We start from the raw sequence: 14345 nt of genomic DNA on the forward strand, positions 1-14345 counted from the left end.
GAAACTATTTTTGCTTCTAAATTCTAAAACATTCGAGTTTAAAATAGGAATACTTTTGAAGTAGTGTTGGGAGCTGAAGCATGAGTTAGTATAATATAATGACACTTGATCAACGTGATTATATTACAGTAAGTCATGCTGAGTTTTTAAATGGAACATGATGATTCACAGATCATAACATCATCATGTGCCATGTTATACGACTCATGTATTCTACTTAATCTCTAAAAATATCAAGAAAATATTTTCTTGATGATTCGATCTTTTCCGAGGTATTCTGATAATTTGACAAATTAAGATCGTGCCATTACGATTTCCTTCTTAGAATATTAACAATGTTTATTCTGAAATTTTTATCTGCGAATTATGGACCATTATAAGCGGTACTTACTCGCAAGAAGAAGAAACGAAAGGACAAAACTCCAAAACAGAAATTGGGATATAAATCGCAGCAAATAAAAGAGAGCATTAATTGGAGATGACAATGATTATAGAAGACAGAAGCAAGGACATCGAAATATAAGGGAAGATATAAAATCCAACAACAACCCAGAAATTACAAACCATATATATCGATGCATGTAGTAATATAAAGACATGGGAGAACTAAAAACACTATAAAACCAAGAGTATAGTAGAAGTAAATAGATTCTTTCGGCGGCAGATGAAAAAGAAGAATAACAGATATGAAAGTTAGGAGTATATCAAGAATCAGAACTGGATGGAGCATATTAGCGAATGCTATAAAGTATGAATTGAGGGAGAAATAATAAAAGGTGTGAGTTGTGGAAATAAGGAAACGAAAGGGTTGGATATATAGTAAAATATCCAACAGAGTAATCAAAACAGATTATCAAATTTAATTAAGCGAATTCTAACTTCCTTAATTACCAAAGAACCAAATCTTATTACGAAGATTTTCTCTAAATTCCTTGAATTCCGGAAATCAACTGTGACTATGTCATTGGTTAAAAAGAACGTGCATTTACTCATTTCATTCTTTTGTGATAACTTCACTCATACTCTTCACAAAAATTAAATTGCTTTATCTATATTACTTGATGATAATAAAACTCTAATTTTCAACTCGTGTACGTCATGAAAACATACTTATTGTCAGCCATAACCATCACATTCAAATTTCGGGATGAAATTTCTTTAACGGGTAGGTACTGTGACAACCCGGAAATTTCCAACCAAATTTAAACTTTATCTTTATATTATTCTGACACGATAAGCAAAGTTTGTTAAGTTGAATCTCAAGAATTTTAAACTGTGTCCATACATTCATTTAAACCTCGACCAAGTTCCAATGATTCACGAACCATTAAATTGAACGAACATGATTATATATGTATATGTGTATATATTATAACTTGAAAACGTTAACAAAGTATTAGGTGTATAATACTTTATATAAACGTATTTGTTTCAAAATATATTCTAATAGTTATCAACAGAATTAGAAGATAATATCAAATGACTGATTTATCAGATACATTGTGATATGATTACGGGTCTATGTTATGAGGTCCACTGTGATTTAAGAAATCTATTCTTTTTGACAACATTCAGAAAATGGTAAAGAGATTTATAAGTAAGAACGTGGAGTGTAAATAACTTAGATGTTGGATATCGACAAGTTAAGTAACTCGACATTTTTTATTAAGATGATTTCATACGTTTATTTAACCTTTGGACTTTATCTCATGCTTCACCAACAGACTGTAATTTAAAAACTTGAAACCTATTATGAATATATATGATTCTACTTTTCTAAAACGTTTTATGATATAACGATTTCCATTATTTTAACCTTTAACCAAAATAATTCTTAAATATATTTAGTTTTGGAAAACAAAATTATCATATTTATTTGATTTAGTTTCAAACGTACAAAAACGTTTTCAGTTTAAAAAGAACTTTATTAAAACGTATATAACTTTTATAAATATCTAGAACCACTTTTGACAACTCATTACTTAACCAGTATGATAAAGATAACGATATTTATATTTTATTTTATTAAGTATATATAACAATTTAAATTAATATTTTATATATTTATACGCGTATTATACGTACATAGTTTTATACTTTTACTATACTTAAACTTTACCTTTACTTTATTTTTACTTTACTTTAACTTTAATAATTCACTTTAATAATTCATACTTTAATAATTCATACTTTAATAATTCACTTTAATAATTCATACTTTAATAATTCATACTTTAATAATTCATACTTTAATAATTCACTTTAATAATTCAAAAATCTATTATAAATAGAATTCAATAGGTTTCATTATTTCATAGAAACTTGAAAATATTTTCTCTAAACTCTCTCAATCGATTTACATATATATATTTACTCCGTATTATTTCAAGATATTATTAGTATACATAAAATATTACGACGGAGTGCTGTCCGAGTGATGTTGAAATTATTTTTCGAGCGGAATAGAGCTAAGGAAATTATGGGTTATAGCTATGGAGGTTATGGGTATGGTTCGGGAGTATTGCTGGTAAGTCAAACTAGTGTTTATCATCTCCGTTGCGTCTACGTACTTTTCCTGCAATATTGAATCTCAATATTGATACGTGAGTACTCATAATTTAATTTTTATATATTAATAGTGTATCCCTGACTAGTGCTCGAGAATATAGGATTATACATGCTTGTACTTTTGATATTGTTATTAGATAGGATATGTTGAATCATGAATTAGTTACGTATGCGGTTGAGATAAGGTATAAGATATGCATGTCGTTGGAAAGCTAGCGAAAAATTAAGAACTTTTCATTTAGATATCGAATAGTTTCGATGAACGGATTTGAAGTTATAGTCAATTGAATTTTTGTATTATTATTAAAAATGATTATTATTATCGTCGTTATTATCGTCGTTCTAGTTTTATATTATTATTACTATTATCATTATCAATAAAAGGAATTATCATTAAAAATTGTTATTTTTATTATTATTACTATCGTTATTATCGTTAAAGTTATAATTAGTATTATTATTATTATTATCTAATTATTATTATTATTATTATTATTATTATTATTATTATTACTATTACTATTATTATTATTATCATTATTAATATATATATATCATTATTTAAAAATGATTATTGTTATTGTTATTATTATTATTAATTATTATCATTAAAATAGTTATTAGTATTATCGTTAATAATATCATAGTAATTATCATTATTAGTATTATTGTAATTAAAACTAATATTAGTAACACCTAATTATTTTGATTACTATTATTATCATTATTACGAACACGATATAAAAGACGATTAAAAGCTATTAAATGAAACGATTAGGAAATAATGAGTATGAGTATCATGATGAAATTAAAATATTATAAGATATTGATTTAGATAAAATTATCGTTCTTATTATTTTTATCATTACTATTATTATTAAAAGTATCGTTAGTATTAAAAACTATCATTTTAATAAAAATTATCATTTTAATAGAAATGTCATTGTTATTATAAAATATGATTATTATTATCATTTTAAATAGAATTATAATTTTAAAGTTAATATTAAAAAGTATCGTAAATATTAAAGTTATCATAATTAGAATTATCATTTTATCATAATGTCAGTTTTAGTAATTATAAATATTGATATTTTTATTAATAGAATAATAATTATTATTATTACAAAATAATATAACTTTTACTTACTATTATTATAGATATTATTTTATCAAATAAATATATGATACAAACATATTTTACTACGTGTAATAAAATTACTTTAATAATACCTATCATATTATCTTTATGATATTAAATGAACTCTATAAATTTTATTACTTAATATATATAAAAGTATATTTTATTATATAAATTTTAATATAAAATTTTATTTATTAATAAATTAATTATATTATTTACTCTAAAAAATCTTTTAAAAATATTTAAAAATATAAAACGACGATATTTATGTAGTGACCCGAACTTTTCCATGTTTATATATATATTAAATGAAATTGTTATTTACATGATTAAGTGTTTCCAACATGTTAAGCAATCAAACTTGTTAAGACTTGATTAATTGAAATAGGTTTCATATTGACAATTGACCACCCAAGTTGACCGGTGATTCACGAACGTTAAAACTTGTAAAAACTATACGATGACATATATATGGTTATATATATAGTTAACATGATTTTATTATAAGTATGTATCTCATTAGGTATTTTAACAATGAGTTATATACATAAAAATGAGACTATTAATTTAAGAAACTCGAAAATGATATATATAACGATTATCGTTATAACAACGTCTTACTAGGTACATATAAATTATATTAAGATATTGATACACTTGGTTAATTATGTTAAATGATAAGTAAATATATTATTAAGTGTATTAACAATGAAATACATATGTAAAAATAAGACTACTAACTTAATGATTTCGAAACGAGACATATATGTAACGATTATCGTTCTAACGACATTTAACTGTATATATATCATACTAAGATATATTATATATCATAATATCATGATAATATAACAATTTAACATCTCATTTTTTATAATAAACAATGGGTTAACAACATTCAACAAGATCGTTAACCTAAAGGTTTCAAAACAACATTTACATGTAACGACTAACGATGACTTAACGACTCAATTAAAATGTATATACATGTAGTGTTTTAATATGTATTCATACACTTTTGAAAGACTTCAAGACACTTATCAAAATACTTCTACTTAACAAAAATGCTTACAATTACATCCTCGTTCAGTTTCATCAACAATTCTACTCGTATGCACCCGTATTCGTACTCGTACAATACACAGCTTTTAGATGTATGTACTATTGGTATATACACTCCAATGATCAGCTCTTAGCAGCCCATGTGAGTCACCTAACACATGTGGGAACCATCATTTGGCAACTAGCATGAAATATCTCATAAAATTACAAAAATATGAGTAATCATTCATGACTTATTTACATGAAAACAAAATTACATATCCTTTATATCTAATCCATACACCAACGAACAAAAACACCTACAAACACTTTCATTCTTCAATTTTCTTCATCTAATTGATCTCTCTCAAGTTCTATCTTCAAGTTCTAAGTGTTCTTCATAAATTCTAAAAGTTCTAGTTTCATAAAATCAAGAATACTTCCAAGATTGCAAGTTTACTTCCAAGTTTTCTAAATCCATTCCAAGTAATCATCCAAGATCAAGAAACCTTTGTTAATTACAGTAGGTTATCTTTCTAATACAAGGTAATAATCATATTCAAACTTTAATTCAATTTCTATAACTATAACAATCTTATTTCGAGTGGAAATCTTACTTGAAATTGTTTTCGTGTCATGATTCTGCTTCAAGAACTTTCAAGCCATCCAAGGATCCTTTGAAGCTAGATCTATTTTTCTCATTTTCAGTAGGTTTATCTAAGGAACTTGAGGTAGTAATGATGTTCATAACATCATTCGATTCATACATATAAAGCTATCTTATTCGAAGGTTTAAACTTGTAATTACTAGAACATAGTTTAGTTAATTCTAAACTTGTTCGCAAATAAAAGTTAATCCTTCTAACTTGACTTTTAAAATCAACTAAACACATGCTCTATATCTATATGATATGCTAACTTAATGATTTAAAACCTGAAAACACGAAAAACACCGTAAAACCGGATTTACGCCGTCGTAGTAACACCGCGGGCTGTTTTGGGTTAGTTAATTAAAAACTATGATAAACTTTGATTTAAAAGTTGTTATTATGGAAAAATGATTTTTATTATGAACATGAAACTATATACAAAAATTATGGTTAAACTCAAAGTGGAAGTATGTTTTCTAAAATGGTCATCTAGACGTCGTTCTTTCGACTGAAATGACTACCTTTACAAAAATGACTTGTAACTTATTTTTACGACTATAAACCTATACTTTTTCTGTTTAGATACATAAAATAGAGTTCAATATGAAACCATAGCAATTTGATTCACTCAAAACGGATTTAAAATGAAGAAGTTATGGGTAAAACAAGATTGGATAATTTTTCTCATTTTAGCTACGTGAAAATTGGTAACAAATCTATTCCAACCATAACTTAATCAACTTGTATTGTATATTATGTAATCTTGAGATACCATAGACACGTATACAATGTTTCAACCTATCATGTCGACACATCTATATATATTTCGGAACAACCATAGACACTCTATATGTGAATGTTGGAGTTAGCTATACAGGGTTGAGGTTGATTCCAAAATATATATAGTTTGAGTTGTGATCAATACTGAGATACGTATACACTGGATCGTGGATTGATTCAAGATAATATTTATCGATTTATTTCTGTACATCTAACTGTGGACAACTAGTTGTAGGTTACTAACGAGGACAGCTGACTTAATAAACTTAAAACATCAAAATATATTAAAAGTGTTGTAAATATATTTTGAACATACTTTGATATATATGTATATATTGTTATAGGTTCGTGAATCAACCAGTGGTCAAGTCTTACTTCCCGACGAAGTAAAAATCTGTGAAAGTGAGTTATAGTCCCACTTTTAAAATCTAATATTTTTGGGATGAGAATACATGCAGGTTTTATAAATGATTTACAAAATAGACACAAGTACGTGAAACTACATTCTATGGTTGAATTATCGAAATCGAATATGCCCCTTTTTATTAAGTCTGGTAATCTAAGAATTAGGGAACAGACACCCTAATTGACGCGAATCCTAAAGATAGATCTATTGGGCCTAACAAACCCCATCCAAAGTACCGGATGCTTTAGTACTTCGAAATTTATATCATATCCGAAGGGTGTCCCGGAATGATGGGGATATTCTTATATATGCATCTTGTTAATGTCGGTTACCAGGAGTTCACCATATGAATGATTTTTATCTCTATGTATGGGATGTGTATTGAAATATGAAATCTTGTGGTCTATTGTTACGATTTGATATATATAGGTTAAACCTATAACTCACCAACATTTTTGTTGACGTTTAAGGCATGTTTATTCTCAGGTGAATACTAAGAGCTTCCGCTGTTGCATACTAAAATAAGGACAAGATTTGGAGTTCATGTTTGTATGATATTGTGTAAAAACTGCATTCAAGAAACTGATTTCGATGTAACATATTTGTATTGTAAACCATTATGTAATGGTCGTGTGTAAACAGGATATTTTAGATTATCATTATTTGATAATCTACGTAAAGCTTTTTAAACCTTTATTTATGAAATAAAGGTTATGGTTTGTTTTAAAAATGAATGCAGTCTTTGAAAAATGTCTCATATAGAGGTCAAAACCTCGCAACGAAATCAATTAATATGGAACGTTTTTAATCAATAAGAACGGGACATTTCAGTTGGTATCCGAGCGTTGGTCTTAGAGAACCATAAAATTTGCATTAGTGTGTCTTATCGAGTTTGTTAGGATGCATTAGTGAGTCTGGACTTCGACCGTGTTTTCTTTAAAAATGATTGCTTAACATTTTTGTTGGAAACTATATATCATTAACATGTATATATTATGTGATATATTAATCTCTTAACATGTTTGATATTGTGTGATAGATGTCTACCTCTAGCACAAATCCCATTGACTCACCTAATAATAACGAAGAGTCGAATATATATTGGATTGATTCACAAGTTCCCGAAGAAGAACCGGAAGAAGAATCAGAACCGGAAGAAGAATCGAAACCGGAAGAGGAGGAACCGGAGGAGGAAATAGAACCGGTGGGGAAAATAATAAAACGGTTAAGTAAAAGAAAATCCTCAACCAACTGACCAAGGTTAATTATGGTCAATGGTGTTTCCGCCAAGGAAGCAAAATATTGGGAGGATTACCAATTTTCCGATGAATCGGATTCCGACGAGAATTCCGATGATGTTATAGAAATTACCCCAACTGAATTTAAAAAGGCAAAAGAAAATAATAAGGGAAAGGGCATAAAAATAGAGAAATCTAATTCCAACCCCGATGAACTTTATATGTATCGTCAACCCCCGAAGCCCTTAAGTTGTAACAATGACCCGGGAACCTCTAAACCACCAGGTTTTTCTAAAGCGTTGTGGAAAACGACAGCTCGTATTAGGGGAACATCATATATCCCTAGAAACTTGGCAAAACGAACAAAAACCGAAGAAGAAGAAACGAGCGAGTCGGAATAAGATAATTGTATTCGTGTGGTGTAATATATGTAATATAGTGTGCTTATGCTTTATGATATATGTAAAAATTGCTTGTATTAATAAGTTTTTTTTTTATGAATCTAACTCTTGTCTATTTTACAGTATAAAAACACAAAATGGATAGACAACCCAATATTTTAAGAGACCTACCCGGAGACATGATTGATGAAATCTTGTCTAGAGTCGGTCAGAATTCTTCGGCACAACTATTTACGGCGAAATCAGTTTGTAAGACATTCAAAGAACGTTCCAAGAATGTCTTGGTTTATAAGAGACTTTCGTTTGAAAGATGGGGGATATCACATTGGGAAACCCATAAGTTACGATGTGTTTACTTTGGCGCATATATTGCGGGGAACCCAAATGCTATTTTACGCAACGGGTTAAGAAATTATTTTGATTCAATGTATCCGAATATAGGACTTCATGATTTAGAAAAAGCGGCTAACATGCAACATAAAGAAGCATGCTATGCTTACGGGTTAGTAATGTTCGCTTCTCACCAAAGTGAGAAAAAGAACATCGGGCTACAACTATTAAACAAAACGTTCCCACAAGTGACGGAGTCGGTAATTGGGGTAAGAAATGAGGTTTTTAGGTTATTACGAGACTGTTGGTCATTACGTAACCCTCGTCCCTTTGACAACGTTACAACACGCTGTCTTATCAATGGCCATAACGGTTATGTTCCACAAGACCAAGGATGGGAAGTAGTCCTAGTAAAACCAGAATGCATGACTTGTTTCTGGACGTATGAATTACGTGTCTTTATTGCCTTTGCTGAACGACTTGTGTACTAGCTAGAATTATCTTCACAACTATCTTGTATCAAAGTTATTGTGTGCTATATTTCATGCTTTATGTAAAATAAGCGGTATTGTAAGTTTGTAAAATATTGTATAAAAGTTTGAACGCGAAATATTATTATAATCAGTTTTTCATATAGAATAGTAGTAGTTGAATTGTATATTAGCTACTAAGTATGAACTTAACGGGTAGGTACTACCCGAATTTAAACTTATAAAACACTAATATGAAGAAAAAGCTTTTATAAATGAATTCACTGCGCTACATACCAACAATAACCTTGGATCTAGCAGTATAGGAAATCGTGTAGGATGTACCTACAAAGAATTCACTGCCTGCAAACCTTTGGAATTTGATGGAACCGAAGGACCAATCGGATTGAAACGTTGGACCGAGAAGGTCGAATCGGTGTTTGCCATAAGTAAGTGTACTGAAGAGGACAAAGTGAAGTACGCTACACACACCTTCACAGGTTCTGCGTTAACATGGTGGAATACCTATCTAGAGCAAGTGGGACAAGATGATGCGTACGCACTACCGTGGTCAGCATTCAAGCACTTGATGAACGAGAAGTACCGTCCCAGAACCGAGGTCAATAAGCTCAAGACATAACTTAGAGGGTTACGAACCCAAGGATTTGATATTACCATATACGAAAGACGATTCACAGAATTGTGCCTATTGTGTCCGAGAGCGTTCGAAGATGAGGAAGAGAAGATCGACACGTTTGTGAAAGGATTACCGAAAAGAATCCAAGAAGATATAAGTTCACATGAGCCCGCCTCCATACAACAGGCATGTAGAATGGCTCACAAACTAGTGAACCAGATTGAGGAAAGAATTAAAGAACAGACGGCTGAAGAGGCCAATGTAAAGCAAGTCAAAAGAAAGTGGGAGGAAAACAGTGATAAGAATCACCAATACAACAACAACAGCAATTACAATAATAATCTCAACAATTATCCCAACAATCGCAACATCAATCGCAACTACAACAAACGGCCCAACAACAACAACAACAACAACAACAACAACAGCAACTACAACAATCATCCCAACAACAATAACAACCGCAACAACAACAACAATCAGAAGTAGCTATGCCAAAGGTGTGAAAAGTATCACTCGGGGTTCTGCACCAAATTTTGCAACAAGTGTAAAAGAAATGGTCATAGCGCGACGAAGTGTGAGGTCTACGGACCAGGGGTTAACAGAACGAAAGGAACAAATGGTGTCGGAACGAGTAATGGCTGAGCAAGTAGTGTCGGAGCAAGTTATGCCAATGTAGTTTGTTATAAATGTGGAAAATCGGGCCACATTATTAGAAATTGCCCGAACCAGGAGAACACGAATGGACAAGGCCGCGGAAGAGTTTTCAATATTAATGCGGCAGAGGCAGAGGAAGACCCGGAGCTTGTTACGGGTACGTTTCTTATTGACAATAAATCTGCTTACGTTTTATTTGATTCGGGTGCGGATAGAAGCTATATGAGTAGAGATTTTTGTGCTAAATTAAGTTGTCCATTGACGCCGTTGGATAGTAAATTTTTACTCGAATTAGCAAACGGTAAATTAATTTCAGCAGATAATATATGCCGGAATCGAGAAATTAAACTGGGTAGCGAAATATTTAAGATTGATTTGATACCAGTAGAGTTAGGGAGTTTTGATGTAATAGTTGGCATGGACTAGCTGAAGATGGTGAAAGCAAAGATCGTATGTTATAAAAATGCAATTCGCATTGTACGAGAAGAAGGAGAACCCTTAATGGTGTACGGAGAAAAGGGTAACATGAAGCTACATCTTATTAGTAATTTGAAGGCATAAAAACTAATAAGAAAAGGTTGCTATGCTGTTCTAGCACACGTCGAGAAAGTATAAACCGAAGAAAAGAGCATCAATGATGTTCCCGTCGCAAAAGAATTTCTCGATGTATTTCCGAAAGAATTACCGGGACTACCTCCACATCGATCTGTTGAATTTCAAATAGATCTTGTACCAGGAGCTGCACCAATAGCTCGTGCTCCTTATAGACTCGCACCCATCGAGATGAAAGAACTGCAAAGCCAACTGCAAGAACTATTAGAACGTGGTTTCATTCGACCAAGCACATCACCATGGGGAGCTCCTATTTTGTTTGTCAAGAAGAAAGATGGTACATTTAGGTTGTGTATTGACTACAGAGAGTTGAACAAACTTACCATCAAAAACCGTTATCCACTGCCGAGAATTGACAACTTATTTGATCAACTACAAGGCTCGTCGGTTTATTCGAAGATCAATTTACGTTCTGGATATCATCAAATGCGAGTAAAGGAGGATGATATTCCAAAAACTGCTTTTAGGACGCGTTATGGTCATTACGAGTTTATGGTTATACCGTTTGGATTGACTAACGTACCAGCTGTGTTCATGGACCTTATAAACCGAGTGTGTGGGAAATATCTTGACAAGTTTGTCATTGTTTTCATCGATGACATACTTATTTACTCAAAGAATGATCAAGAGTACGAAGAACATTTGAGAAAAGTGCTAGAAGTATTGAAGAAAGAAAAACTGTACGCTAAGTTTTCAAAGTGTGCATTTTGGTTGGAAGAAGTTCAATTCCTCGGTCACATAGTGAACAAAGAAGGTATCCAGGTGGATCCGGCAAAGATCGAAACCGTTGAAAAGTGGGAAACCCCAAAAACTCCGAAGCATATACGTCAATTTTTAGGATTGGCTGGTTACTACTGATAGTGCTCCAAATGAACATATATTTAGTAGCAATATCCTCCCAATATGTAAATTATTTAGTTGTAATTGTCCTATTTTAAGTTGTAATCGTTTATATTAAATAAGTGCGAGGACAAAAGGCGAAAACGACGATTTGAAGACGCAAATGACCAAAAAGTTCAAATGTACAAGATACAATCCAAGTGGTTCAATTTATTGATAAGAAACGTCTAAAAATGACAAAAGTACAAGTTGCGGAACGCAAAGTATAAGATATTAAATTATACGAAAGGACGTTCGAAAATCCGGAACCGGGACATGAGTCAACTCTCAACGCGCGACGCAACGGTGCAAAAATTACAAGTCAACTATGCACATAAATAAAATATAATATTTAAATAATTTTTAAAATTATTTATATATTATATTATTATTTAATTACGTCGACAAGCTAAGATCCAAAAAAATTGTGAGCTGAAAAATCAAACTCCGCGACTCGCGGAGTTTGAAGGCCAAAAACTCCACGACTCGCGGAGTTTGAAAAATCAGAAATCCCTATAAAAGGCCATGCATTCTGCCGAGTATAGATATAATAAAAATAATAATAATAATACTCTGTAATAAATAAATAAATAAATAAATATATATATAATATATATAGTATAGGGTAGTTTTATATTAGATTAGTTCGGGTTATGTAAAGGTTATTTTACAGGTTTTAAAGTCGGAGCTCTGTCCGTGTAACACTACGCGATAAATAATCAATGTAAGCTATGTTCTCCTTTTTAAATTAATGTCTCGTACTTAAGTTATTATTATGCTTATTTGAGCCAAAGTAATCATGATGTTGGACTAAATATTAAAGACGGGGTAATTGGGCTTTGTACCTTAATTGGGGTTTGGACAAAAGAACGACACTTGTGGAAATTAGACTATGGGCTATTAATGGGCTTTATATTTATTTAACTAAATGATAGTTTGTTAATTTTAATATAAAGATTTACAATTGGACGTCCCTATAAATAACCATATACACTCGATCGGACACGATAGGCGGGATATTTATATGTACGAATAATCGTTCATTTAACCGGACACGGGAATGGATTAATAGTCTATGAAATTATTAAAACAGGGGTGAAATTATGTACAAGGACACTTGGCATAATTGATAACAAAGTATTAAAACCTTGGGTTACACGCAGTCGATATCCTGGTGTAATTATTAAACAAAGTATTAAAACCCTGTTACAGTTTAAGTCCCCAATTAGTTGGAATATTTGACTTCGGGTATAAGGATAATTTGATGAGGACACTCGCACTTTAAATTTATGACCGATGGACTGTTATGGACAAAAACCAGACGGACATATTAAATAATCCAGGACAAAGGACAATTAACCCATGGGCATAAAATTAAAATCAACACGTCAACCATCATGGTTACGGAAGTTTAAATAAGCATAATATATTTTATTTCATATTTCATCGTACTTTTATTTACTCGCTATTTTATTTAACGTCATTTATTTATTGTCATTTATTTTTCGCTACTTTAATTATCGTCATTTATATTTTGCATTAGGTTTTAATTGTAACTTAAAATATAAAATTGATAATGCTAAAAACAAACATATATTTCATAGCATTATTCCTCAAGAAAGACAAGCTTTTAGTTGCAATTGTTCTATTTACAAGTGATATTCGTTTAAATAATAAAAGGTGAAGACAAAAGACAGATTCGACGATTTGAAGACGCAAACGACCAAAAAGCTCAAAAGAACAAAAGACAATCAAAAAGGTTCCAATTATTGATAAGAAACGTCTCGAAATCACAAGAGTACAAGATTCAAAACGCAAAGTACAAGATATTAAATTGTACGCGAGGACGTTCGAAAATCCGGAACCGGGACCAGAGTCAACTCTTAACGCTCGACGCAACGGACTAAAAATTACAAGTTAACTATGTATATAAATATAATATAATATATAATTAATTATATTAATTATATATATATATTATATTTATATATATAAAACCGTCGGCAGAGAAAACTCCAAGGACTGAGCTGTAATTACTATCTCCGCGACTCGCGGAGTTTGAAGGGCATTTTGCCGCGAGTCGCGGAGCCCCAATTTTCAACCCTGGCTATAAAGCAAACCGAATTCTGATCAAATTTCATATCTTATTTCTCTATCTCTCTCAATATATACGATATATATATATATATAATTTATATTTTAATTTTAATTTTAATTTTAAATCCTAATAATAAGGGTATGTTAGCGAATGTTGTAAGGGTGTAAGTCGAAATTCTGTCCGTGTAACGCTACGCTATTTTTAATCATTGTAAGTTATGTTCAACCTTTTTATATTAATGTCTCGTAGCTAAGTTATTATTATGCTTATTTAAAACGAAGTAATCATGATGTTGGGCTAATTACTAAAATTGGGTAATTGGGCTTTGTACCATAATTGGGGTTTGGACAAAAGAACGACACTTGTGGAAATTAGACTATGGGCTATTAATGGGCTTTATATTTGTTTAACTAAATGAAAGTTTGTTAATGTTA

The sequence above is a fragment of the Rutidosis leptorrhynchoides genome, chromosome 1, assembly GCF_046630445.1.
Source record: "Rutidosis leptorrhynchoides isolate AG116_Rl617_1_P2 chromosome 1, CSIRO_AGI_Rlap_v1, whole genome shotgun sequence".
Lineage (NCBI taxonomy): Eukaryota > Viridiplantae > Streptophyta > Magnoliopsida > Asterales > Asteraceae > Rutidosis > Rutidosis leptorrhynchoides.